Consider the following 26,609-nt stretch of genomic DNA (forward strand, 5'->3'; position numbering starts at 1 on the left):
TTACAAAATTACACTTGGCAACATAATCTGTGCTCTATACAGTAACCTTTGAGGGAAACGCACTGTCTTCATTATGAAAAAACTTAAATTTATCAGCACACTTTGCTTTAACAAACCTTTTGTCCATACCACTTTTATTCATGGGCTTCAGTTTTGCTTACCAGCTATTCACGCAGGTCTTCACAAATCATCAATTGTATTTCTTTTTTTTGCAGTTTTGGACAATATTATAAGGGCTAAACTTTGATCTATTCCTTCCTTTTCACCACTGATATATTTGACCTGGTTCCTGTTTGGATGAGTCACATGATGTACATCATACAAATCCCCTTTTTTATTTATTCCTTCTTATCATCTCTCCTTAAAAACTTTTAATCATTTAATTAGCTTTGACTTTGGTTCACTTGTCACCCTGTGGGAATGCACTGTGCCGGCACTACAGACTTCTAAATCTACCTGTTGCTCTTACAGTTTTATCATCCAATCCTTAGTTTCATGTTATCTTCACCAGATCCCCTTTCACTTCATTGACTATATCCCTCCTCTGACCAAGCAGTTCTATATTAAATTGCTCTTTGGCCTTCTCCATTATTCATCTAGGTCTTCTGCTGTCACTACTTCCTCAGGAGTCCTCCCAGTGATCAACCTGGGCCAACTCATTCCCAGTACCTGGTCAAATGTCTCTTCATTTGTTTGACAAAAAAAAGTTCTTAATTTTTGTCTAACGCGCACTGCAGCAAAACCTGCTTTTATCCACCAGAAATGTTTGCAGCAAACATGACTTTAACATTGCGTACAGTGTTGTGATCTGAAGCCAATATTAATCGTCCATCCAATTGCAATGATTCCAGGCTGAGGTTTGTGAGAATTCTGCCGACCAAAAACTACTACTTGGGTCGCATGTAGAGAAAGCATTAAAAAATTTTGGTAAATCAAACACGATGTTGAGGTAGAGCCCAGTCTTTTTTCTCTTTCTGGCATTTAGTTAAACAACCCAGACATACTGGCCTTGATGTTCTGCTGGCCTTGACAGGTGTATGGGTGCAGTTCTTGCAGTTATCTATCATTTGTAACTTGTATGGTAGGTCTAGGACTTTTTAACATTTAATGGCAATTAAATGTGGCTTCAGTGCAGGTACAGCCTGATCTTTGTACATAACCAGAGTAGCCGGACATAAAATCCCATTGTCCATGGGGAAAGTCTATCCTTCTTCCTCCCTCACTTCACTCGAGATGGCTATGGCACATCAGACAATTCATCTGCTGCAGTTAGCCCTTTCTGCCTTGAACTGTGGTGTGGGTTCACACGCGTTCTGCAGTCTCCTTCACACCTCAGCCCAAATGGTTTTGAAACCTTGGCACAGTGCCCTAAAAATTTCCCCGCGATAGACTTCGTATGGTGCTATAACCAAATCAACAGTCATCCATTTCAAAACGGGAGAACAAATTGGGGAGTGGGAGATATTGAGGCATAGGTAACGTTTATACAGAGTACATTTATGTGCTTTTGATATTAAGCTTGTTAAGATCCTTGGCATACATCATGAGACAGTCAGGATAGGCATCTTGGTCCTGCATGGGAATGAGGTTAATAAGCTTTCATTGCAAGGAAGAGGGTGGGAGTATTGGGCAACAGCTTCTCACCCAGAGCTTAACCAATTCTTGGGCTTCCACTGTCGCATGGGTTTTAGTGAAATTTAATATGTGTGAAAATTCAATGTACTCATTTGAAATGTGAAACGTCCAACATTGCAGCCTTAGATTCTATCCTTCTAAACATAGTCCGTGTCTGGAGGGAGCTTTAATAAACTGTATTACACGTGGCTGAAGAACTTGTGGAACTGGAATGTCCTTAGTGCTGACAGCAAGCAGAAGAGATAATAAAATAAGTATTGCACACAATGTGCATTGCTTTTGATTGGAATTTTCAGTTGGATATGTAGGTCCTAAATATATTTGGGGATAGCACCCTTTCGAATTGTTGAATAGATCTACTGCCTTGATTTATTGGTGCCTCTTAACGTGTAGCTTTCAATCCAGAATTTGAAAGTGAGTTGCAGTAGCGCTTTACTGTCTGAAGTAGGTACTCTTGTGTAGGTAAAGTTGGCAGCTATAGCAAAACCTCCTGAAGAGCAACAGATAAATGATCAGTTGACCTTACTGTTTGGTTTCATCTAAATTCCCATCTCCACAGACTACTTCTGTTTTCAGAAGATGTACCTCTTTCATTATTTAAAAAAAATTAGTGAAAATAGAAAGGCAACCAAACCCTGTTCTGTACAGCCCACCTCGAGTTTAAATTCCATTTGGAATATTTTGGAGGACCAAGAACCAATCAAACTGTCTTCTTGATTGCAATTCTGTCGATCAACCACAAGCATTGAAGTAAACGGAATCTGAATGTACTTTTAGACCTTTTCATGTCCTCTAAACATTCTAATTAAGTATTCCTAAAATTATATAGTTATAATGCAAAACTATTTTGCCCAAAATAATGTCTCAAAAATAATAATAATTTAATGGTCCCAATCTATTTTAGATGCGGTTTTGGAGGTTTCATTGGAACTTGAATATGGCCCAGTTCTTACCAAATTTCTAAATGCACCAGAACAAGTAGGCAAGGCTATGTAATAAAAAAGAACTGCAGATGCTGGTTTATACCAAAGATAGACACAAAGTGCTGGAGTAACTCAGTGGGTCAGGCAACATCTCTGGAGAAAATGGATAGGTGATGTCTTGGGTCGGGATCCTTCTTCAGGCATGAGGACTGAATGCTAGCTCCTCAGACAGTGTGGAAATGTCATTACCAGATGGATTTGCAGACTCAATTGATCTCTGAACTTTCTGACTGAAGTGAATGTTGCCAACTGAGCTAAACATACATGGTGAGATGTTTCAGAGCAGCCTTCTCACCCCATGTTCTGCGATGCAATCTACTGTCCGTTGGTACTTCCCTTTAACACACTAAGTTTGTATTCTTGTTTCAGGTTGCTGTGGTGTGCTGGAATAGAGGCCCTTTCTGCAGTAACTCTATTGTAACAGGTATGTTATAATATTAACAAGTTCATATAATATTATGGTGTGCTATACCTCGAATGCTAGATTGCCCAGCAAGGCAGGCAGTATCCATGGGGAGAGAAACAAAGTTGGGCCTTTGGTTTGAAGATCCTTCAGTTCATGGCAGTTGAGATTTTGAGTTCAGAATTCAAATGTGATGCCTCTCAAATTTATTTTTTGTCTACTTGCTGTCTGTCATCTTGTCTTAAGCTGACCTATTCTGGAGTCTACTTGCATTGACATCAACCATACTTCACTTGGTCCTAATTCTGAAACATGAGCCCAAATGGTGAATGCTGATAAGTTTTATAATTGTAATTAATGCTATAACCAACCCATTTCCTGCCTTGGAGAATAATTGTGAAACACTGAAGCCATTTCGAAAACCATAGCTGCAGCCTTGCTATTCATCGTCTGTGAATTGCAGAATGGAACGTGTATCTGGGGTTTTCTACTCCATATGGTTGAGTTCCACAATCTTTACCACCTGGCCTCTGTGAATCCTCCTCCAGCCGAATTGAGTTGATAGTGCCGATCTGATCTAAAGTGCAGGTTGCTTTGCTAAATGCCAGGGAGGATTAAGTGGTTGGGCTGAGTTAATCATTTGCTGGTCATTTTGTATGAGCCCTGAAGTACGTTGGGCTTGCTGTATAGTTCTGCATCCAAAGTAGTCGTACTCCTTGTGGTTTTAATATGGTGTAGTGTTTGTATGTTATGTTTGGGGGTTTTTGGGGGGGGGGGGGGTGGGAACGGGAACTGTAAAATTCTCTCCAGAACGGAGACGTGACCTTTGTTTTGTGTCGTGTCTCCGTTCCCGTTGCGGCCTACCACCACCGGCCATTCACCTGGGACCACCTGGGGCTCTGGTTCGCAGAGCCCGCGGTCCGGACTCACCACCTGCGGCGCTGGCTGCCTGCGGATGCTACGGGCGCGGCTGCGATTCGTCTCCGGAGGCTCCGGCGTGGGCCGCGTGGACGTCGGAAGCCCGCAGACCCCTGGGTGGGGGCCGACATCGGGAGCTCCGGCAGCGGCAGCGTGTTCGCCCGCCCCGAATCGCGGGGCTTGGGTCAGCCCGCCACGGACCTTTCACCGTCCGGCGCGGCCTGAAATAGGCCGTTGACCTTTCACCGCCCAGCGGGGGCTTCAATATCGGGAGCCCCGACCGCCCCGACGTGGCAACTCCAACAGCCTGACCGCGGGACAAGACGGCAGGGAAGAGAAAAATACATTTTTGGCCTTCCATCACAGTGAGGAGGGACTGGAGGAGACTCACTGTGATGGATGTTTCTTTTTGTTTGGTGTTAGTTGTGATTGTATGTGTTATTGCATTTTTATTGATTAATCTTATTGGTCTTATTGTTCAACTGCGGGTAATGTTTCATTTTACTACACATTTATGTGTATGTAACAAATAAACGACTATTGACTATTGATTGATGAGCTCCAGATTTATGAGCCCCTTGCATTAGCTAGCATGGCAGGATGGATGGGAATGAATTTGGTGCCTGCTGTGGGGCTGATGTTCTCGTCTGCGAGGTGGGGAGAGGGCATTTCTGCGTGCCTGCTCGCTCTCCCATCTCAGCCGTTTTTGTGATCCTCACCCACATACTGTGTTTGTTCCTTCCATGTTGATCGCATAAGTAAATTGAATGAAAATAGGAGATGCCACAGATATTTGATAATTGGGCCCAATTTCTTGTTTTCTATTGTATAATGAGCTGCCAAAAACAAAGTAGACTTTACTGGGATCTGCATGTTTTTCTCACACATGTTATTGGAGGGAAAAAAAGAAATCAAAGAATTTAAATGTATGAGCCAGTTAAACCAGGCAGGGGACAGTGGTTTGGGTAGAGGAGCGGAGGATCTGGATAATCCTTTGTTCTAGATGGATTTGGTGGGGAATTGGGTGCCAGATGGTTAAAGTATTGGGTGTAGATAGGCATGGTATTCTCAGTCCTCTCTCCCAGAGCTACAATAGCGATCCTCTTATCCTCTCCTTCATAACCAGTTACCATACCCTCTGGCATTTTTACCAGTCCTTCAGAAGAAGAAAGACTCAGTTCTATTACTTTGCCTTCTAGTCACATTGAGTTTAAGAAACTTAAATTGTAAACATAAAAATAACTGGTAATAATTGTAGTGTTTCCATTTGCATCCTGTTGACCCATCCTTTCCCCCACTTGTCATATTTTTTTTATCTTGAGCTGTCATATCTTTCTTCATTTTGTTACTTAATGCTTTTCACCCAATCACAGATGTAGAAATATAGAAAATACAAACAGCAATAGGCCATTTGGCTCTTTTTTTTCTCCACTATGCAATACAATTGTGCTTGATCATCCACTTTCGTACTCTGTACCAGGATTAAATATGTTGTGAGATTAAATATATTTCTCAGTGACTTGGCTTCTACTGCTTTTTGTGGTAGAGAATTCTACAGGTTTGCAGTACTCTGGGTAAAGATACAGTTCAGTTCGGTTTAGTTTATTGTCATGTGTAACAATAAACACGTGACAATAAACGTCACACAGCAAAAAGCTTTTGTGTGCTAACCAGTCAGCAGAAAGACGATACATGATAAGGGAATAACATTTAGTGCAGGGTAAAGCCAGCAGATTCTGAGCAAGGATAGTCTGAGGGTCACCAAAGAGGTAGATATTAGTTCAGCACCTCTCTCTGGGTGTAGTAGGATGATTCAGTTGCCTAATAACAGCTGTGAAGAAACGACCTGAATCTGGAGTTGTGCGTTTTCACACTTCTATACCTTTTGCCTGATGAGAGAGAGAAGAACAGGGAGTGGCCAGGGTGTGACACCCTTGATTTTGCTGCTGGCCTTGCCGAGGCAGCGTGAGGTATAAATGGAGTCGATAGAGGGGAGGTTGGTTTGTATGATCTTCTGGGCTGCATCCACAACTCGTTGCAATTTCTTGCGGTCTTGGTTGGAGCTGTGCCCAAACCAAGCTGTGATACTTCTGTTCTAAATGACATACCCTTTAGACTGATGCTAGGGCTCCTGGCTCTAGACTCTCCATTCATCCTGCAGATCGTCTGTCTGGTCCTGTTTTTAATTATATTCGTTGAGTATATGCTCTCTTTTATACGCCAATGAATATTTTGTTTGTTACTTGTTCTTATATGAGATGTCACTAGGTCGTGTGTGCAGGTTCATGGCTACCACTTCTTGTGTCTCCTCACCTGCTGCATTGATACTCTCCCAGCACCACAGGACCTGATGCTCTGACGTGCATGACTTGGATTACGCTGAAGGAGTAAATGCACAGAAATTACCACTCTTATGTCCAGACACATCAGGTTCCCATGACGAGACAATGTCAGGTTGCTGAAGACTCTAGTCAATATAATTAGTGGTGCAACAAACAGATCCGGGGCCACTCAGCTCTGACTTGGGTGCTTTCTTTGTGGAGTTTGCACATTCTCCCTGTAACCATGTGGCTTTTATTTAGGTGTGCTGTTTTCTTCCCACATCCCAGAGATGCAGGGTGGTTTGCCATTTGGCTGCTATAAATTGTCCAGAGTGTGTAGGTAAATGGTAGAACGTGCAGAGAATAAAAAGTAGGATAAATGTGTGATTAGTGTAAAAAGGTGGATGATGGTCAGTCTGGACTCAATGGGCCATTTTCGTGCTTGTATGAACTTAACCAACGCAATTCTTCCCCTTCTCTATACATCAATCCTGCCATTCCAGGAATTAGACTTTTTCTGTTCTTTCTTAATTTCCCCTTTTCCTGAGTCAGTACATGTTTAATGCCTCTTAATTCTTTTTTTCTGTTCTGATGAAAGGTCATTAACCTTATTTCTCTTTCCAGAGATGTAGCCTGCCTTCGAGTATTCTGAGTATTTTCTGTTTTTACTGCAATTAGGGTAAACTAGGTCGCAGCACCAGCAAGCATTATGCACCCATCTCAAATAGCAGTGACTCCATATCCTTTTAAGGGATCCAGTTACAAGTTAATCTTTTGTTGTAGGTTTGTTTCAAAATTCTGATGTGATGATTTATAAATGACTAGGCCCATTTTGTAACAAAAATGGTATAATTTACTCTGTATTCTCTAGTAGGATTTTGTGGGATGCTTGCTCCTCACAATCAAAATTCATTTCAAAATTAACTCGCAATAGTCCTCCCTAAAAATCAGAATGTGAGGGAGGACTGTTGGAGCTGCTTTTTAAATAAAATCCCTGCAGTTTCAGAAATTCTCTGGCAATCTTTGAATCAAAAGTTAGATGTTATGCTCTTTTCATGTTACTCCAAAGCAGGGAAGTGTTCAGATACCAAGTCTGTGAGATCTCAGTGGCATAAGAACCGATGGAGCCATTTGAAGTAAAAGATGGACATAAAATGAGCTCTCGTCGACTGGAACAATTTAGTGCATTTTGTGGTCTCTAATAGTTTACGGGTGTTGGCAGATCTTGAGATGCAGGGCAAAGGATTAGACAAATTTATTTATTTTTCCATTTCCCTATCTCTTTTAATTTTACTTGGGAGGAGTCAGGCAAAGTTGAGTACATTTTGAGTTCAGAGTTGCCACATAAAAGGATAATGTTCTTGAAATTGCTGCTTTATGTCTTTGTCTCTGTGCTACGTTCCTTTTTAATTAGATATTTTGCGTGTAGAATGACGCTCTCTGACAATGGAGAGTAATGTGGCTATTTTGACAGATAGAAGTCAGTTTTTGCATATCACAATCTTGGTCTTCTGTAGGTGTTATTCAGCTTATTAGTGAGGTGCAGTGAATGTCTTTTCCAAGTTATTCAATAAGTTATTCATGTTTTATCCCAAACTGATGATCAAGCTACGCAGATGTAGTTTGGCCTAAAGGGGTTCAGGAATGTAAGGCGGTCAGAGGAAATTGTGTCAATGCTCGAAAAACATGCATGATCTTTTTCTGCATTGGGCTGGGGGGGGTGAGGGAAGGATGGCTGTGTGGAAGGAATATTACTCATGTCTGTTGGCTGACAACAATGTCACTGCATTGGAGCTGAGTGGAGTGCAAGAACACACCATTCTATTGTTTAGCCTGCAATGTCAATTTACTCAGAAGACAATCTATTCAAAGAGTAGAGTAACTGGAACTATTCTCCAAAAAAAGCAGACTTATTTCTCCAGAAAATTGCACGAGGATAGTTACCAATATACACATGTTATATGTGCATAAAATGAATGACACCTGACATTGATGGAAATTATTCAATTATCTGCACTTGGGCTAGGAATAGCATTGTCACTATTGTCATAAAATTTGGATAAGACTTGGCTTTAGTCTCTGTAGTTATAGATGCAGAGTGATTGTTGCACAAATCGGAGATATTTGATCTCCATAAATTTAGAGAAAAATATGTTCGTTCATAATTTACATTTGAATATAGTTTGGACATCTAAATGATTGCAGCTCAATGTTAATACAAAAGAACAATGCAACAAATGTGATTTTATGTGTTGTATATTGTATATGTCAACAATTTTTATTTTCCCTTGGTCGATTCTTATGGGAATGGGGGTAAATACACTTGAGGCAGCTCCATGATTACATCTACATTTTTGCTAACTGTCATCGTTGGTTATTACAGCACGGAAAGAGACCATTTGAGCCATCAATTTCATGGTGGCTGCTTCTTGGTTGATCCCATCAATCCCATTCTTCCACATTTTCCTGCCGCCTTGCAAATGATTCTCCTTAATGTTTTATCAGTTCTCTTTTGAAGGAACTAATTCTGTTTCCACAACCCTTGCAGGTGGTGAATTTGTAAGCACTGAAAATGTTAATCTCCAGTTACCTCATTTGCTTGGAATGTACTTGAACGAATCAATTTTCTTTGACATTGCACTTAAGGTGTATTATTTATGCATTATGAAAGCATTAGTTAAATTGGATATTTTAGTTTCATTGCACCTTCTGCTAATATTTTTATGTTTTCAGTACCCTAGTTTAGTCGATGCAATTTGAAACGAAGGTAGTTGCAACTCGAGTACGGTTTTGGCATACAATTGTGGAAGAGTGTGCCAGTGTTGAAGACCAATTATTTCAAATGTAGCTAGACCATCTGTGTTTGCTCTTACCTGAAGATCCAATGGCAGATTAGATGGTAACTGGAGCTCCAGAGATAGCTTCACAGTTCTAGGAGGGTGGCTATAAATATGCTACAGTTTACTTTGGTAATACTTTCCTTTCCTTCTCTCCCTCCCGTGAAAGTTTCCGAGGTTTAAATAATTCCTGTATGATTTTATTCTGTTTACTTCCTGCCATGATAGTATTTCATTTCACCATTTCTTTGGAAATCACCTGTGAAGTCAGAATGGTTAAGCAAGTAATCCAGGTGAAATTGTTGGGATTTATCTTTACTTTTAAACAGCTTTATTGTTTCTGATTTGGATTTGCTGTATAATTATGTACTTCTGTTCCATTGATCATTTGCAAGGGGTGTTGTTTTGCTCATTACCTCGTTTGACACTAGGTTTGCATGCAAGTATCCGCCGTGAGTGGAGATGCTAGAACATGATCCGTGCCTATGGAGATGTCATGGAAGGGCATATCCGAAGCAAAGTTGGGGCAACAGAGCTAGAAAGAATGGGTTGAAGCAGAGCATTTGTTGTTTCAACGATGATGCAAATTCCATTACTGATCTTTGACAGGTTTTTGTTTGTGTTCTCTGCTCTATCAGAGACTGGCCCAATAATTAGGATCCGCTGTATAGGTACAAGAGTCCAGATCTCTACAATAAATCCAGATCATTGAGCCTGTCTCTGATGGAGCAGAGAAGGAATTGGAGAAAATAGCATTGTACTTGCAACCAGCCTATGGAGTCCCTGGATCCACAATGCTCAAAGATCCCAAATAATCTTTGTATTTATCTTTTTACGTTGAATGATTGTTAGCTTATTTTCCACAGGAAACTCAACAAGGATGATTGGGATTCAGATGATCCTCATGTAAAGATGCTGTTTGTGCCCTTAAGAGGTTCCATACCTTTCTAGGCATAAAATCTGTTGTTCATAATATTGGTTTGAATTCCATTTTGTGTTGCTTTTGTTTGTGTCTGCTATGGATCTTCAGTTCATTATGTTTGATTCCCCTTCACTGGGCATTGTTCTGGTGCAAACCCAAGAATGCTTTGGGGACTCCATTGCACAATGCTTCTGCATCTTTCTTTGTTCAGTCCCTCCTGATCTTCTCTCTTGACTTTAAACGGCTATTTATTGTATTCCCAGCCAAGGTATTGAAGAGTATTACCTCTCCCTATTCCCTGACCTTGGCTCTGTTTACTTGTCACTATGCAGCTATTGGCTGGGAAACTGATTTGTTTGACCCTAGCATCTCGCTGAGGACTTGGCACGAACATACAGAATGTTCTAGCAGGCCCGAGGCGCAGTTAGTTTATGAAACACAAAATCAAATACATTTGTTCCAGAAACTGTTGCTTGTTACTTATGGAAAGATAAAAATCTGTTCCATTTGCAAGCAAGATGTTATGTTATATAGTGGGTATCCAATCTATGCATGACAAGCTTCCACAGCCATGTAATAAGCATTTTAGTAATGTAGATAAAGGACACTGGGATTATATAGCGCCATGGGAATTTATTCGGTGCTCCCGAGGAAGTTGTAAATCTCAGTTTAATATCTCTTCCAAGATACAACATCACTTGACTGTACCATTCTCTCTCATGCTTGTACTCCATGCACACATCAGTTTGTGTGTGTGACGTTTTGGGCTAAAAACCACTTGATTCTGAGGCATGCGTGCTTCTGAGCCATAGCTGGCAACAATTGATTGAATTGTATATAAATCGCCATAGTTTTGACTATGTTGCAAGCTTATCTGATAAATATTGAGATAAGTTGGTTCTGAGATAAAATATGACTTCCGTTTGTCTCTTTGGACTCTCTTGAAGGAGTTGACTCTCTACTGGGATTACATTCCATAGATGGCAGTTATCCAGCATTACCTCTGGTTGAATGCTGCCTGACATTTCCAAAAATGGAGTCCTTAACTGTTGTTTACACTGATGTAGACTTCTACTATTGTGGCAAATAAGACTTATAAACTGCCAATCCCTCATCTGAAGCTGACTGGCTTTATAGTACCCCCACTGAGAACTCTTCAGTCCGTGCACTTGAATTCAGTATATTTGAATAAAAGTGCATGGCCTTTTCTGGTAGATAGGATTCAATTACTTCCTGTGTTTATCAGTCATCCTGTGTTTAAGTGTTCATTTGTTATTGGAACAGTGAATGGTAGCTTCTGGCAAAGGAAGTAGAGTGATCTATTCACATGTGAAGGCAGTCCTAGTAGCTTCACATGGTGAATAGACGAGTGAGAAGTGGTTGTGAGGAATAATTGAATATTCCAACCACTGAATCATTGTCTCGCATCTGAAGTGGTGGCAGCGGCAACAACGACATTTTTGCGGCCTTAATATCACAGAACATCCCAAAGCAGGAATAAGTATTGAGCAGAATTCGGTGCCTAGAACAGATGATGACAAACATCAAAATGGAGACTTAAGTGAGGATGTTGGGAGAAAGAAAGAGACTAAGTATCACTGCAAGCAATAGAATAGGATGAACAGGGCTTAGTGGAAGTTAAAGACAGGCTTTTCATGCTATTGGAGGATTGAATAAAGGAGGCTAGCTTGGATTAAAAAAAAAAGATTAAGTCCAGATATACGAGTGTCATAAATGAGGTTGTTGACTCCAAATGAGCGGTGATAGAGTCAGAATCAAGTGATATGGAGATGGGGAGATGGAAATAGGGAGTTGTGGTGCATGCGGGTATGCGGCCTGAAGCTCATCTTGTCATCAAATGTGAAACTGAGAGCGTGATTAGTGTTTGGTTTCAGTCAGTTGCTAGGGAGAGGGAGAATGTTGGTGGCTGGGGAACCACCAGGGGAACCACCAGGCTGCAGCTCAATATTGCTGGAGAACATTTCTAGTGCCGTATGGCAAACAATCTGATAATTTAGAACTAATGGAGGTATTGTAAAATGTGTTAAATGAGAGCAGATTTTCATCTGTTTGCATGTGGAAAGTGCTCCATTATTGGATTGCCACAGGCAGTACCTGGAATCACAGAGTGCCAAATGCTTTGGATTGCAGTCAGGATCTGCTCTAACTGGAATAAAATGTGACCAATTTTGGTAATGATATTTAAATTGCTGTAGTCTGGGGAATTACCTGCTGCTTCATCTAGTCTAGTAAACTTGGTTTCAATTTTGCTGGGGAAGTGAGTTTGGGAGTTGGGTGACCGGTTGAAATTTGGTGCGTGTTGTGATATTGTGGGGATCTTTGACCTAACTGTGTTCGTCTGATCTCAACCATTGGCCTAAGCTTGTGATGAACCATGTGTCTGATACACAGTTTGTCAAGTTGCTATTGGGTGCCAGGTTTATTAATAAACAAACTTGCCTTTTACTCCCTTGCCCAGATTATTTTTCTAAACAAAAGTGCTGGAAATACAGAGCAGGTCGGGTGGGATTTGGACTAAACAGTGAGCACTTTTGGCAAATGATTCCAGGGATTAAACTTTAAAATTCTGAGCATTCAGATGACTCCCTGATTTTAGCTGTCACAAGTTTTGATCTTTAGAACCCAGTGCAGATAGATACCTTACTTCTACCGAGGATCTGAGATTTGTATAATGCTGCGTAGATGGTGGCCAGCTTTGTTTGTGTGCATTATTGCAATAAAAAATGAGCTTGTGTTCTATGTAAGGATTTTAAAAAAAAGAACCAGTACTGGAGGAACTCAGTGGGTTAGGTAGCATCTGGGGGGGGGGGGGGGGGGGGGCGCGGAGGAATGGATAGACCACATTTTGGTTCGGGACCCTTCAGAAGTCTGATTACTCCAGGCTCGGTGTGCTCATTGACCTGTACCTGTTCTCTAAATTTCTACAACTTCAGAGTTTAATGTCCTGTAAAAATACTTTGGTGGTTATTGTGATTGTAAGGAGCACTGTCTCCATACCTCTTTGACCTGAGGAAACTGTTGTTGCTGGTGTTGGGCATAAATACTGGGGTTGATTAGAGAGGGTAACTACTATGGGTATTTTCAGTTATGAAGACTTTGGGTTAGTAATGACAGTGTGTGAGCTTAGTCTGTTGAGCAATTAATGAAATTGTATTGTTGCAATTAGTCTATTGCTTTCTTGATGGTTGACTAATCTTGTGATATTTATTCATCTTAGCATCATTATCTTATCCCGGTTCCTAATTGAACTACTTGTTTTTCCCAACACATATTGCCGTACTCTATTTTTGCAACCCTTCATTCTATCATTCTGCATATGCCAGTTGATTCTGGCTGACTGCATTCAAGGTCCCCTCCAACCCCAAACCTATTATTTTTGCCTGTTGTATGAACCATGATAGCCTTGGATGTCAATCTTTTCTTTTACCCAGTTATTGCTTTCAGATAGCCTCTTTAAAAATTACATTGTCCCCTTACTTGTTTAAATCTCTGGATGTAAAACATCTTGTTTGGAGGTGTGCTTGATTCTGTCCCAACCAAGCCTTTTTGACATTGTAGGGAAGTCCAAAGATTTTAAACCAAATAGGATTCCCATTCCTTCCTCCTTGCTGAAAGGTTTGTATCTGTTTTATTGGTGACAACCTTACTAGAATTAACCTATTTATTTTCCTTTGTTCATCCATCCTTGCCGTTGGTGAGTATTCTATGTAATCTGATATAAAAAATTCTGAAGTCCATTGCTATGTATAAGTCTCCACAGCATAAAAAAGTTGAAAGTTAACGAAATGTCACCGATCCTTTTTCTCCAGAGTTGCTGCCTGTCCTGCTGAGTTACTTCAGCACTTTGTGTCTATCTTTGATATATACCAGCATCTGCAGTTCTTTTCTGCACATAAGAAAGTTGACACCAGGAACTGCAGATGGTGCTTTACAAAAAAGACAGTGTTGGAATAACTCAGAGGATCAGGCGGAATCTCATTAGGACATGTATCGGTGACGTTTCGGGTCTGGACCCTTCTCACTGGCTAGGTGATATTTTGGGTTTGGATTTCTTCTGAGGGAGCTTCACACTAAACTTGTGTGATGTTCTGCTTGCTTTAAAAAGTGAAGAATGCGGATGGATTGTAATCGGGTAATGATTTTTTTTCTGAAACAAATTGTGCCCAATCTTGCATATGTCAATGAACATTTGGCATTCTGTGCAAAAGGCGTGTTGTGCAAATTGTTTGCTCCATGTATTCGTTTTGAGCTAGAGAACCTTAAAATGGCAATGGAAGTAGAGCTTTGCACAGTGTTCAATATAAGCTGTGAATGCGATGAAATAGAGGGCTGTTTCTCAGACCCAATGCTCCCCACCACCTCCTGCATATCTTATTAAGCATGTTGCAGTGAGAAGCTGTCTGACCTGTGGTGGAAGGGTCAGTACCACAAACAAACTGCTGACACTTGTTTGTATGTGACGCTCCTATTTAACTGTGCTGATGACAGATGTGGAATTTTATATGGAGTTCTCAGTGCTGCAATCTCAATTGGATTCATTGAGGAATTTTCTTGCACTGCAGACATTGCCCTAACTCTGCTCTCTTTTTACTTATCTAATGGAAAGTATTTTATTATGGTTAATGTTTCCTTTCTTTGTGCTGGACTTAAATAAAGGTCGAATACAATCCTGGTGTTGGTATTAGTTATCGAAACTATCAGATTGTCATTAAAAACATCTGCCTCGCTTATGTTCTTCAGGGAGGGAAATTTAACATCTTTAGTCAATGTGCAGAATATTGCTCTAGATGCACAAAAATGCAGTTGACTCTTAACTGTCCTCTGAAATGGCCCAGCAAAGCACTTTGTTCATGAACAGTTGGTGATGGCAAAAATGCTAGTTATATCTATCTCTTGAATGGTTACATGTTCAACAAAATCTGCTCTTTATAAATGCCTCCACCCTGGGCAGGTATTCCCACACGTGCATGAACAATATATACTCTTGCCTCTCTTCTATCTCAGTTCTTAAGCAACTGTCTTTAATATAGTTGCCCTCTCTTTCCTACTGTTCTGCACAATCTTTTTTATCACACCATGGTCTGTTCCTCTCGTATTCATCTGCATGTTTTTTCTACATTTCTGTCTTGAGTCAAGTATATTTTGCTGCTATTCAGTATTTTGGTGTCCAAATTCAGCAACTTAATTTTCCCTTTTTCCTGTACCTAGTAGAATCTATTGGTAGGAATAAAATGGAAAGGGGGATTGTGTAAGTACAAGGCTGCTCATTGGCAGCTACAAGAAAAAGAATGTTAGTATATCATTTGTGACTGAGACTCGCTTCTGTTGAAAGTATGAGTTTGAGGTAGGATGGAAAAGAGAGAGGTTCTTTGAAGTGCAGTTACTGTCGTAATGTAGGGAATACTGCAAACTGCCCCTGCTAGCAGCAGGCTGATATCTGAAGAAGGGTTCTGACCCAAAACTTCACATATTCCTTTCCTCCAGAGAAGCTGCCTGACCCACTGAGTCCAGCATTTTGTTTCTATTTTTGGTATAAACCAGCATCTGTAGTTCTTTCCTCCACATTCTTCTGATGCTTTTGTCTGAGACACAGATATTGTTTAATTCACTGAGGTGATTTTAATTTTTTTTTAAATAATGCCATAGAATCTTTTGCATCTACATGAGAGAGTAGATGGGACTGAAATCCATTATTTCATCGGATAGGTATGGTAATCCTGGAGGCGCATAATCACTGACTAAAGGCAAATAAACCCAGAAAACAAGGTGTTCTTAGTTCTTACTGATTTTAATAGTGTTTTTTTATTCAAAAGATAGTGTGGGAGCCCCTCCAGGTTTCTTGGCTGGCATTTTATCTTTGAACAACACCAGGAACAGACAGGTTCTTTATCTCATTCCTTTTTGTGGGAACCTGCTTCAGGCTGCATATATTAACTTAACAAGATGGCTTCTCAGAAATAATTCACAGGGTTTGAAATAATTTGTAATATTTTTAAGAAACATGGAGTGCTGAAGGCATTTTATAATTCATTGTTAAAAATGTTCTAATGCATATGTGCGAGTGTACTGCTGCTATTGTTTCAGTCCAGTGAGTTATATTGCTGATCTTTGCTTAGATCTATGTGGTCTTGGTTGGGTCTGCATCCCTGAGTTAAATTAAATTCTGCCAGTGTTTCATTTCCTAGTTTCTGGCTTACATCTCCTATTATTTGCCGTGGTTTCAGGTGTTTACCGCTGTGGAATGTCCCATCTTGCTTTTGTGTCTGGAGATATGTGGGATTTCTGCATGGTGTGCAGACTTTCCAGATCTTCCAGTAGTAACCTCCATGTTTCTTCAGTGTACTGCTTTCTCCTCTGCACCTTGCTCTCTGTCTACCTAAAACCTCCTAGAGCAATACAGTAGTGCTCTGGGTAGTTCAGGTTCAATGAATCCTTCTGAATTTTACACATTCTCTGTGTGACTGGGTTATCTCCTGATGCTCTGGTTAGGATAATTGGTTCTGTCTGAATAAAGGTTACGGGCAAATAATTGGAGGGAATGAGATTGTCTTGAAAACTTACATAGACTTAATGTCTATGCAAGTTTTCAAGACCATCTCATTCCCTCCAATTATTTGCCCGTAGCCTATGAAATATTTTATGCTTAATTTAGGACATTGGCTGCAACATGTTGATGCCCTATGGTAAAGAAGTTCGGAAACGCAATTTTTACTTCACCTATTTGGTCCAGTTTTCAGGTGGCCTTCCTGATCTCTTATGTTTTGTTACTGCAACCATTGTTATCTCATCACTTTTTTTGAAGTGTCTTTGGATGTTTTTCTTCGTTACCAACAACTTGTTCTTGAGTAGCATATTTGAGTTTTGGAGTGGAGGTGTGAGTTCAATCCTGGCCTTGGGTGGTGTTTGTGTTGACTTCTGTGACCAGGCAAGTTCCCCCAGGTATTCCAGTTTCTTCCCTCATCCAAAGACTTGTTTGTTGATAGGTTAATGGGCCAATGTAAATTTCTTCTAATTGATGAGAATAAAGTTGGTGTAAAATTTATATTAATGGGAGCTTGATGCTCAGTGAGGATGGTGGACTCTAGGGCCTGTTTCTATGCTGTACAACTTGAGGACTATGTCATTGTACAGAAATTCTAACACACTAATTTAGGAGCCTTTTGTCGTTCAGTCCCTGGAGTGCGGATGTGGTGTCATTTGGAGATGGTGCTATCCATTGTCAAATGATAAATGGTCACCTGTTAGCTAGGCTAAATGTTGGCTGCTTCTTGCCAATTAGCTTGGAATTTAAAGAGTCGTGGCAGCTCAAACACATTAGGATGTGATTGGTATCTTCATGAAATGAAAGGCTTCTGAGGAAAAATTGGGTAAATGGACAGGGCTGGGAAATGAGTAGGAAAAAACTGCAGATGCTGGTTTAAATTGAATGCTGGAGTAACTCAGCAGGTCAGGCAGCATCTCGGGAGAGAAGGAATGGGTGACGTTTCAGGTCGAGACCCTTCTTCAGACTGGGAAATGACGTCAATTTGTGCTCCAAGGAAAAGTAGTAAATTAAAAATGTTCAATCAATCCCCTAGATGCTTAGGAAGTGCAGTCTCAGGAAATTTGAGTTAGAGGGCTGCCTCAATGTCAGCAGGGTATTGCACCTTTCAGTTGTGTACCATAATGGATTTGCTGGATGTGTAAGATTACTGCAAGATGTGCACTTTCCCCAGAAGCTCAGATAGTAACATCTGTGTTGAATTGTCAGCTGCTTTAATAAGAGAATAAGACATGAGATCTTTCAGGTCTTGAAGCAGATCAACCTATTATGTGACATGCGCTGGATGAACAGCCTTCCCACCAAATTTCCATGTGGATTCTGTAATCCACAATCGCCTCAAATGTAATGGTAGAGAAAAGTTGTTGAGTCAAGTTGCTGTTCAAAATAAGGTATGCAAGTGCTTAAAAATGGAGCGTTCCCTATTAATATTACACATTATTCTAAACTATTCTGGTTTCTCCACTTCTCACTTTGCAATGTGCCAAGACCCTGCTTTACTGCTCTTCATTAAGCCAGAATGGATGATTAGGAAGTATAAACATATGAATAAATAATATCTTTGCTCTCATCAGTTTTAAGGCTAGATTGGGTTTGTGGCTAAATCCCAAATTTTATACCTTGTTGAGTACTATTATTACTTTACTTTAAGAACTGTAACCATATGATTCCTGCCGACCCCTGGTGTTACCAGTCAACTGCAAACTGGGAATTTTGGAAAAGATATGTAGTATTTTTTTATTTCATTAGATTGTGTAGCCAGTAGACTATATTTAGATTTTCATTGCACCAATGTATTAAAAAAGGCATTTTATTTTTTGAAGTATCACATGCTGGATCTTTGCGATATTAAAGACGGCAGTTGCTGGAAATCTGAAACCTGAAATAAAAGGATACTGAACGTACCCAGCAGGAGGCAGCATCTGTGGCGTGAAAAATACCCTGTGTTGCATCAGATCTGGCCAGTGACTGAAAAGCAACTGCAGATCTGGAAATTTGAAACAGGAATAGAAATGCTGGAAACATCGCAGAGGCCACTTAGCATCTGCTGAGACGAAAGTCAACGACTAGGCGTAGTGATGGGTCGATATGACATTACAACATTAGCACCGCATTACACAGCCAAAGCAGTTTATCAATCCCTTTATGGCTTTATTGTTCATCCAATCACAGCATTTTTTGGCCCTATCTAATGTCTTTCCACACCTCTGCCACCTCGTCTAGTTTTGCCTCTTTGGTGCATGACTTGAGCTTTTCCACCATTTTGTTCGTTATCAGTTTTTGATTTTCATTTAATGGTGCTCTTTCCATCCTCCTTTTATCATGCTACCTGTTACTAGTTTGGCAACATAGTTGAATTGTGGGAAAAATTTACTTTTTTTAGATCTGAGTAGACGAGTCTTAAACAGTGTCACATTTAAGTTGATACCTTAAATAGGTTTAATCGTGGATTATACTGGGCATTGTCCACAAAAGTCATCAGGAGTTCCCGGTTCTGAGCAATTTCCTCGTCCCTTCCCACACTATTCTGTCTTCAGCCTCCTCTACCGTCTACAATCTACCATCTGGTGATTGACCTGTCACATTTCAACCACCTCAATAGTATCATCAAGATAATCTTACTAGGTGTAAAGCACTTTGTAGCACTGAGTTTGTGAAAGATGCTATCTAAATGTAATTTTATTTTAGACTCTCATGGTTTCCTTCTGTTTCTTCCATGTTGTGCTCTGCTTTCTACCTAGAAAAAAAGGATAAAGTGAAAAATTGCATGATTGGTGCTCTATTCCAGTCTGGCTCTTTAATCTCCATTCTCTTTAATTCTCTTTGAGAATTGTCTGCCTCTTTCATCCCCTATTCTTCTTTCTTTTTCTTGCCCTATCTGTGACTTTTGTCCTACTTGTACATACCTCCTCTCCCCCAAGCTCTCCTGACAAGTAATAATCTTGCACCTTTTTGTGTTCTTGTTCATCTATCTGTCTCTACCCATAGGAGCGTGAATATCAGGAGGAACTGTTGGCCCTTTCCTCTGCCCATTCAGAGCGATTGGGAGCACAGAGAGAATATTCTTCATCGCACTCATATTATATGATAGAATATCCCTCACAGCGGCTTATGGAATTGACCATAGAGAAAGTTCAGAGCACGGGCTGGGGCTCTGCTCTCTCTCTCTCTGTACACGCCATTATGTCGCAAAACCCATTTTGTTTCACATCAGTTGGGATGGAACACATGGTAAGCTGTTGGGAGCTATAATGTATTATAAAGCCGTGTTTAAACTGCAGTTCAGTCTGTTTCTGAGGGCAGTTAGTCTTTTTGAAAGGTTCAACTGGTGGAATAGAAACCACAGCGCTCTAGGTAACATTTTGCTGGGCTAAGCACTTGTGGAAGAGTGTTTATGCTGGTTCCCAGTTGTCAGTAGTATTATCACTTCTCACTGCAGACAGGTGGTAACGTAACCGAGACCCTAAGTGATTAGCTCATTTATCATCCTCGGGAAATTGCTGACATTGCAGTAAAAGAGAAACTTCGTCCCCTACACTTAACTGACACTTCACGACTCAAAATAGCACCCACTTTCCCCAGACTGGTGAGAAATTCATAGCTTAATGGCACAGGAGTGAACTGATCTCTATTTTCACCATTGGAAAGGCACAATGGTAGTGGTGAGGGAAGGCAATGAGGCGGCGGGGGGTTGTTGTGGTGATAGCAGCAAAAAGAATATGAGGCAAGTATTTTACTCCTTGCATCCATCCACTCTCTCCATGTCCCTCCCTCTCTCTTGACTCTCGTTGGCTATCATTGAAGTTTTTGAGATGGTGGCCTTCCCCTTGCTCTAGAAAGTCTAATGTAAGACATTGTTGGACAGAAGAGATTTGTCAGTTACAAAAATGAGTAAAAACCTTTTTTTACTTGGATTTGAATGAAGTCACTTAGGTGAAAGCCTGGAGGGGGTAGGAATCATTCCCAACATCTTGTGGGAAAGAAGATTTGTGTTCACAAAGAAGTAATGTTTTGTATTAAAAGTGCTGGAGTAACTCAGCAAGCCAATCAGAATCTCAGGAGAACATGGATAGGTAATGATTTGGACCGAGGGTCTTCAGTGCTTTTACAGTCTGGATCATAGGTGAGGAAGACTTCAAAAACAATGGCGTTTTAAGATAATTGTCTTAGATAGATCTATATCCATCTACATAAGAACTTGTCCAGAAAGATATTATTAACAAATAATATATTAAAGGAAAAAATTGAAACTAAAAGTTAACCAACTATTTGCATAGAAAATAAAAGCCACTAAAGACGAATGGAGAGATTATTAGAACAATAAAACAATAGGTTCATAAACCAATTAAATTCAAAATTAGGACCATATAAGACTGTCTCTTAAAAAAAATGTTCAGGAATTTAGGAAAAGCTGCTTTACATAGAATGGTGAGAATTTGGAACACATTCCATAAGTAATATTCAGATGGCTTGAGAAAATCTAGGCAAACACCAAATCTTTAAAATTTCAAAAGACAGGTAAAGATTAAAGTTAAGGGTTGCTTGTCTGAAGTAGAATCATTTTCTAATTGGTAAATTCAATGTGAGCAAGAGAGATTAGAGTAACGAACAAATAACTATACAGGAAGTTATATTGGTAATGGTAAATTTAAATTTGTTCATGTTTAAAAATTCCCTCAATGTATCTGCAATTTACGAGAGGTTGAAGGAGTACCAAAATATATCAATGATGGTGTATTGAAGGTGCAAGAGCTTGAACACTATTATATCCTTTGACAGTGTATTGCAGTACTGAGCAGAACAAGAATGTTGAAATCGTCAATGTTCAGATGAATCATTAAACCAATGTCTCGCCTGCATTCTCATGTGGATGTAAAAGATTCCTTGGTGATAATTTGGCAAGGAGCCAAATTAACCCTAGTTTAGTTTAGAGCACAGGAACAAGCCCTTTGGCCCATTGACTCCAAGCCAATCATCAATCGCCCATTCACGCGAGGTCCATGTTATCCCACTTTCACATCCGCTCCCTACACACTAGGGGCAATTTACAGAGGGCAATTAACCTAAAAACCTGCATGTCTTTGGGATGTGGGAGGAAACGAGCATCCGGTGGAAACCTACTCGGTCACAGGGACAACATGGAAATTCCACACATACAGCACCCAAGGTCAGGATCAAATCCAGGTCTCTGACACTACAGGGTAGTCAATATTTATCCCTTGCTTGATGTGATTTTAAAATGTCATGCTGTTTGTGAAAATGATGTGCATAAATAGGTTGCCTTGGTTCAGCATGACAAAAATGAGGCAACATTTTATTGGTCGCCTGAAAGTGATATGAAATTCACCAGATAATTGGTCATCTTTTCTTGAATAACCTTTAAGATGTCTATCAGATCCATATAATTTCTCTAAATTATGCAACCTTTAAATTCTATAATTGTTTGCTTTTATAGTTGACATATATTAAAGCAGGAGCATTACTCGTAATGCTACAACATTGCACAACTTCACGAGCACAGAAGCCAGGAAACAGCCTTCTGTCCTGCAACCGTACTATTATTCTGTGTTAATATGGACTGGTTCGTAGAGTGAAGCATGTTTTGGAGAGCTCAGCGTCTGGTCTTCAGATACTTTCTTGCCATGTGATTCATTCATAGGACAGAAATATATGTAACTCAGAGTCGGGATGAAGCCCCTTTAGACTGTGAAGGAAATTTCCCATGTGATGTATTCTGCCTGTGATTTTTCTGTACTTTGGCTATTTCATATTATTCATTAAACCACATTTAGGACTAGATATTAGTCTTTGTGTTGAAATTTTGGCAATAGCTATGATTATTATAGGCAATAGGTGCAGGAGTAGGCCACTCAGCCCATCGAGCCAGCACCGCCATTCAATGTGATCATGGCTGATCATTCACAATCAGTACCTCGTTCCTGCCCTCTCCCCATACCCCCTGACTCCGCTATCATTAAGAGCTCTATCTAGCTCTCTCTTGAAATCACTCTTATGTGCTGGCTACAAGAGTTAAAAAGCATTGATTTCCTTAGTTAACCATTGGAACCGATGGTTAATTAGGGAAATTAATCTATTAGCAACCCATCCTATTTGCCTGTTCGCTGCATCACTATGATGGACTATGTGAAAAGATGGGACAGCTGGTCCTATTGCTCCATGCTGAGCCTAATCCACATGGTTTCTATGACATTAACAAAACTGTGATGTATTATCGCTGCTTGTTACTGCCAGGTTTAGAGTGCACAAATAATCCATTGGTCTCAGAAATAAACTGGCTTAGTTTAGGTAGGAGAAGAGGGCAACGTTTAAAACCGACAGCTGCAGCTGCCTGTGTAATTTTTCACTCCCATTTCCACACCCTGGGCTATGCTAGGTGGGGAAAGAGAGTTAACTACTTCAAAGCTATTGCAACGTAGTTCCTGGATTATAAAATAATACATGATTGGCTAGAGAACGCAAGTGTCAAAATGAAGTGTATAAGAATTTCCTATGATTTATTATAATGCTCCTTGAACTGATTAATGTCCTTCGTAATTGCATTGTTTAATTTGACATTTTGGAATTTTGTTAACAATTCTTAGTTATTGGGCATTGTCTTTTATAGTGATTAAACATCCAAACGGTGTGTTTGGTGTGCTGTGTTGGTCATGGAATATCTATTCTCATTTAAACTCAAAGTGCTGAAGGGAATGGGCAGATGATAATTCGGAGATAGACACAAAAAGCTGGAGTAACTCAGCGGGACAGGCAGCATTTCTGGAGAGAAGGACTGGATAACAATCTATACAGAATGATTCTATTCAGATTGAATCTGTGTGAAGAAGTGTCTTGACCCAAAACATTGTCTAGCGAATCCCTCCACAAAATTTGCCTGATCTGCTGAGTTACTTCAGCAATCTGTATTTTGCTCAAGATTCTAGCATCCACAATTCCTTGTGTCCATCCTCATCTGTTCTTGTCTTTTAAGAATTAGAACACCAGTATTTGCTGCACACAATGACGCACCCTTCCTGGGATTTGTTTCTCTATTCCTGCTTCTCGTCTTGCCTAATCCCAGTTAAAATTATTAAATAAATTAACTTAGGAATAGTTTACCAAAGGTGGCTTCTCCTGCCCTCATCCACCCCCCCCCCCCCCCCCATTTGTAATGACCAGGCATGTTGACCCAAGAAGGTTAAAATGAAAGGACTTTAACTTTCAATTAAAATCAAGGTCTTAACCCTTGATATCCATCTAGGCTCTTTGACACTCGACCATGTTACTGCCACTGACTGCATGAAAGTGCCATTCTCACTCCTGATCTTGCTTATGTCTCTATCTAGTTATTACCAAATTAAGAAGTTAAAATTATCCTGACTTTGTGTTCCTTTGTTTTCCTCCTCTTTGTGAGTAAACCATGCAGCATAATACTCCAATAATCAGCCATGGCTTTTCTGGCCCATGACACTCTTCAAATTCATTTTTTAAGATGTTATACAATATGATAAATTGTTCGGTGAACCAGGTAATTTGTCTAGTTTTTACTTATGAGCCTGAATTTAATAAATTAATGAGTCTGAATTTGTTCCAGAACTTTGTGGATGGCAACTTGGACTCGTAAGATCTCAATCTTGCTGTGCTGAGCACTGTACCGAATGACTTTATTTGTTGAATGATACACGTGTTTAAAAAAAATACTACACAGACCTGGAAGCATGTTGCGGGCTAGAATCTGCTTTGGGGATTGTATGGTTTAAATGCAAAGTATAAATAGCCATGGTATAAAGGCCCCTGATCCATTCAATCTGATTCCGGACAGTAACTCATTGCATATGCCAAGGACATAAGAAACAGAAGCAGGCGTAGACCATCTTGCCTCTTGCATCTACTCTGCCATCTGATAAGGTCACGGCTGGTCTTTTACATCAGCACCAACTTTGTAATCCTTGATTCAACTAATATCCAAAAATGTATTGTTCTGCCTGGAATATACTGAGCGACTGAGCAGTCCACAGCCATCTTTGGTAAACTATTCCTAAGATTTCTTTCCAAAAAACCTCAGTCCTGACCGGCCGACCCCTTATTTTGAAACTGTTACCTTGATTATAGATGCATTTACCCTATCGAGTCCAGTACTGAACATCACAAAGAACATATGCGCTCTTGTAATTTTGTCCGAGTTAAGGGAACCCCCGGGCCACCTGTTGCCAGGAAATCAATGGTGGGATCTGTATTTGTTCTGATACAGTAAAATGAGCCCATTGACAGTGTAATTATTTGTGTACTAAATTTCTACTTGGGTTTCATCAGTCAAAGCTCTCAAAACCCAACTCGTGATGCCTAGTTTGAGTTAAATGTTGGATTGCTGCGTAATTGAGATTTGCGGTCCTGAACAACATACCCAGTGTTTCACGGGATGCTGCATTGGAATGTAAAGATCACAACCCATGCAGCTTATTTTTGGTTGTTGGCTGATTGTCTGAGTACTGAATCACCATCAAGGCTTTGAATGTCTCAGAATTTAGTACATTGACATGTGGTTTTCTGGAGCAGATTTCTAAAGATTTTTGAGTAAATGCAGAGCAATATTAATGATGCAGTATAATAAACACAAAGTTGTGGAGTTACTCAGTGGGTCAGGCAGCATCTCTGACATTTTGGGCTGGGACCTTTCTTCAGAATCTGAAAAAGGGTCTTGACCCAAACTGTTACCTATCCATGTTCTGCAGAGATGCTGCCTGACCCACAGAGTTACTCCAGTACTTTGTGTGTTTTATTGTAAACCAGCATCTGCAGTTCCTTGTTTCTGACAGTGTGCCATACAATATTATATGAAAGGAACTGTCATTAAATGTAATAGACAGTGTTATAGTATGTTAGGCACTACCTTGTGTACACAGAGCACATTGTGCAGCGTTCTGTTGTATTGAGAATTTTATATGCTATCATCTAAAACAAAACCATGCAGCATAATACTCCAATAATCAGCCATGGTTTTTCTGGCCCATGACACTCTTCAAATTCATTTTTTAAGATGTTATACAATATGATAAATTGTTCGGTGAACCAGGTAATTTGAAAGGAAGACATAGGACCATCGCCCTGCTGAGTTGAAAAGGAACATAAACATTAGCCGGCGAGCTGATTGCTGAATTACTAAGAATTCTGAATAGTTTTATTGCAGACTTTTAATGTGGATATTTGTTCTCTGCAAACAATATTTTCTGGAGCAGATTTTATACTAAAGAAATATAGCACAGTAAGAATATTATGTGAAAGGATATCTTGGCTATCCTGATGTACAAGTATTGTTGTTATACAAAGGTGTTATATAAAAGAATATTTTATAGTATCTATTACATGCAATGACACAGTTCCCCTTTTGTTTACTGTTGTATGTCGCAATATTAGCTTGTTTGTAAAGTTCCCACAATTTGAGTCTGATTTGTGGATTCAACTGTTAGAGTGGATAGTATAGACTTAAATAAGCTTGCAACGTTGCCCAGTATGAAATTGAGCTCTTGCCTGCCTGCCTTGGCATTTGGAATCTGTTCAAGGAAGAGTTCAAGCAAATCCCTATTGCTCAATCAAAAAGGAATCTGTGATTAATTTGTAACATCTTTATTTTTCACTGTAAGACCAGTTTTAATAGCAATGCAAGTTCACTGCAAAATAGTGTATATTTATACAACATTTAAATAGGGAAATGTTCTAACTTGCTTCAGGAAGTTATCAAAGTTTGGCCATAGACCCCAAATAGGTATTGAAGGTTGGTCAATGAGGTGAATATTAAGGAATATCTTGAATGACGGGTGTTTAGATGGTGAATTCCAGATCTCAGGTCTGGGCAAATGATGCAAGTGCTGGAAATATTAAAATTGTGGATGCTAAAGGCAGAAATTGAGGAGCACAGAGATTATAACAGTGCAGAGGATTAGTGGGAGAGCAGAATTTAAGGATACGAGTAAAAAAAGTAATAAATTATTCAGATTGTCACCAGATACAGTAAAAGTTACCTCCCTTTGGTT

At 40.0% G+C, this 26,609-nt stretch overlaps 1 protein-coding gene across 3 annotated transcripts in view; it reads left to right on the top strand.

Moving 5' to 3' along the window:
• Positions 1 to 26,609, top strand: part of thrap3b (thyroid hormone receptor associated protein 3b) — a 113,518-nt gene that overhangs the window by 12,503 nt on the left and 74,406 nt on the right. For all 3 annotated transcript variants that reach the window (XM_078423348.1, XM_078423350.1, XM_078423349.1), the window contains exon 2: positions 2,988 to 3,042. The gene's annotated coding sequence lies outside the window, so the exon portion shown is untranslated. The remainder of the gene's footprint in view (positions 1 to 2,987; positions 3,043 to 26,609) is intronic.

Source organism: Rhinoraja longicauda, chromosome 27 (genome assembly GCF_053455715.1).
Source record: "Rhinoraja longicauda isolate Sanriku21f chromosome 27, sRhiLon1.1, whole genome shotgun sequence".
Classification (NCBI taxonomy): Eukaryota; Metazoa; Chordata; class Chondrichthyes; order Rajiformes; family Arhynchobatidae; genus Rhinoraja; species Rhinoraja longicauda.